Source organism: Adiantum capillus-veneris, chromosome 5 (genome assembly GCF_014529385.1).
Source record: "Adiantum capillus-veneris isolate H3 chromosome 5, ASM1452938v2, whole genome shotgun sequence".
Taxonomy (NCBI): Eukaryota; Viridiplantae; Streptophyta; class Polypodiopsida; order Polypodiales; family Pteridaceae; genus Adiantum; species Adiantum capillus-veneris.
In genome coordinates, this window is record NC_140935.1 from 113,939,873 (window position 1) to 113,943,056 (window position 3,184).

The 3,184-nt window shown below is 40.2% G+C and overlaps 1 pseudogene; it reads left to right on the plus strand.

Annotated features, from left to right (window-relative positions):
- The first annotated feature begins 1,507 nt into the window (after nt 1-1,507).
- Nucleotides 1,508-2,230, plus strand: LOC147457941 (uncharacterized; annotated as a pseudogene).
- Nucleotides 2,231-3,184: the final 954 nt, after the last annotated feature.

Sequence of the window (3,184 nt, forward strand, 5' to 3'; positions counted from 1 at the left end):
GCAAGGAACCTTTGGTGTGTGCACCAAAGAAGAAACATCTCCATGGAAGTAGAGGTACACATAAATCTCTTCTAAATGAAAAACTTTTCAATTAACAACACTTTAATTAAAACCCCCAAACCTTTAATTCTCTCCTCCCTTCACCATTTAAACATCTCCACGGAAGTAGAGGTACACATAAATCTCATCTAAATGAATATTTTTCCAATTAAAATCACTTCAATTGCATGAGAATTGTGCATACACTAGCATGATCACTCGTAGGATCTCTGAATTCTCCTCTTGCACCATCATTCATTGAATATTCACATTCTACTCTTACACCATCAATCACAAGAAGTTCACAATTACTACCCTAAGCTTACAATTAGCTAGAACAGTCTAAAGTTTTGCATTCGTAACTCATGATTTGCACTAGAATAAAAGTCATTTTCAAGAGCATATGAATTTTCATTCTAAGTTTTTTTTCTTTCAAGTTTTTTTGGCAATTAGGGGGGGGGGAGCAAGGAGATAGCTTCATGGAAGTGATGACTATGTTTTTTGAACATAAAAATCCAATCACTTCCATGGAGATACCCCATGGATGAAAAATGATGTAAGAAAGAGAAAAAAATATGGATATGATTAAAAACGGGGTTAATCTAGAAGCTTACGTTGAGAGAAAAACCTTAACTCCCAAAAAACTCCTTGTTTTCTTAATGTCTTGTTTGATTAGACATTAAAATAAACTAGGAACTATGGGATTATAACTCAATGAATTTATCTTAATTTCAACTAGGAATAATCCTTTGCTGAGAAGAATTGATGAGGATAGCCCCTAGCACACTATAGAAGCTTTAAGTGTGAAATCTATCTAAAATGATTGGTGAAAAGGCTGGGACAAGTGTTTACTTGTGGAACGCAACAAAGGATGGTCCTTTCTAGCAAGTAGTGATGGGTCAATGCATGCTAAGGTGTACACTTTGTGTGGTTAAAACCAAATCTTGAATGCTTGTGCTTTTTAACAATTGTAAACGTGATAAATGTTAAATCCCAAGGGGACAATGATGAAGCGAAGAGGGAATGTGGCCCAACTTACCTGCAACAAGAGAGCATACATGCACGAGAGAGAGAGAGAGAGAGAGAGAGAGAGAGAGAGAGAGAGAGAGAGAGAGAGAGAGAAACGCACCATGGACGATGAGAAGCATGCTGCCTAAAGAATTAGGCATTGAGGGGCACATAATAGTAGGACCTTGAACACCAGCGGAGACAATGTTTAGGATTGAGTGCATTCCACTGTCATGGGAAAGAAGAGCATTACACTGACATGTACTTGACTCATTCTATGACTTTGCAGTGAAGTTTTATGGGTTGCATGTGAGGTATTTTGTGTGTGACGCAGGTGGTCGTTGGAATGCCCCCAAAATCAAATATCCACACGAAGGAAAGTTCTATTACAGCAAGGAGGAGTTCCATCAGGAATATAGCCTTAGCCTCGTGGGTGAGATTCCACGACAACTGAGAAAAAATGATGTGCCCAAAGGCATGTGGCTCACCGTGTTCGAAGAACCCCGAAGAGGAAGTCCAAAGGTACTCAATAAAACAGTGGTCAAAGTTTTACGAGTCATTGATGCTGCAGCACCATAAGGTATACTAGGAGCCTCCCATAAATTGCACTATTTCTTTTGCCTATGCATGGGCTTTTGTTCTAGAAAGTTGCACAGCTAGTAACACAACTCGGAAGAGCCCAATAAAGAAGAAAGACTGGGAAAGAAAACCTATTGCTTGGGCCATGTTCATTGAAGAAGTTGTGGCCAATGTCCTAAAAAAAGGCACTTATTCCCGGAAAGTTAACAAGTGGAGAGAGGCCAATGGGGCCACACGAGTTGCATAATCATCTCTACTCAATGTGAAGCTTGAAGGGAAGCATGAGGTAGAGCAAACAGCCACTACAAATGTGGATTTGCAAGACCATATATTGGTAGCAAAGAAAATGGTTAGAACCTTCAGTGAGAGGGTTCATGAGAAGAAAGAGCAGCTGCAGAGAATGAATGTAGACTTGGAGGCAGCAAAGGCAAACATGCACAGACAGAAAGGTCTCTCAGATGGCGTAGCTGTAGTTCAAAATAAACTGGAAAATTCTCAATGCCAATTGGAAGCAATAGAGGCAACGGGTGAAACTAAAAACACTGAGGAAATTATAAGACTTCGTGCTGACATTAAAGCTGCAAGGAAGTTTTACAGCTTCTAGGAGCTTCAAAGATGCATGACTATGAGAAGCATGCCACAACTTGCCAAGTAGAGTGGGATAGGCTGCAAGAATTTCTTGACCAAAATGTCCGCAAGTTGGAGTTCTGCAAAGACATACTTAAAAATGATGGGGCAAAATCATGTGTACGCAATTCATCCATTTCCCCCGTCAGACAGTCATAGATCAATTTGTCTCATCATCGAAGACGTTTGTTCATCTTGCTACTTGGGATTTCCTAACAATGAGGTAGTGGGTGTTTGTATGCTCCAATGCAAACACCCCTACCATCTCTTATGCTTTGTAAATCTGTGTGGAAGTAGCAATATGTGCATATAGAGTTGTTGCAATCAAGTAATTGTCGATGCTGCATGACAAATGTGCCCACCCTTAGTTGCCAAGAAGTCTCTGTTAGTTGGTATGCTCATTTGTAAAATTGGCTTGCTTTAATATGTAGTAGATTGCATTGGTAGGGGAGCACCTAAGACATAGAATGATCTTATAATTGGTAGACACCTCCCTTAGAGTGGTAGAAACCATTCTGACACTAGTGGAATCCACATTGGACCTGCTAGAAAATATTGTTGGAATGATAAACCATAAGCTTGGGATCAGTAGAAAGAGCCAGTAGACCTGCTCGAAACCACAATTGCATGCACTGTAAAGCAGTGAAGGCCCATGTAAAAACAAGTGACCTAGTAGAAACTAGTCTACGAAGCACACCAAGACATTGTTTCTACCAATGTCATGGTAGAAACCAATAGACAGGACCAGGATATTGGTGGGGGAAGCTCCTAGTGCCATAGGAATGATCTTATAATTGGTCGAAACCTCCCATAGAGTGGTAGAAACCATTCTAGTACTGGTGGAATCCACATTGGACTTGCTAGAAATGATCCTTGGAATGATAAACCATAAGCTTGGGATAAGTAGAAAGCACCAATAGACCTGGTAGAA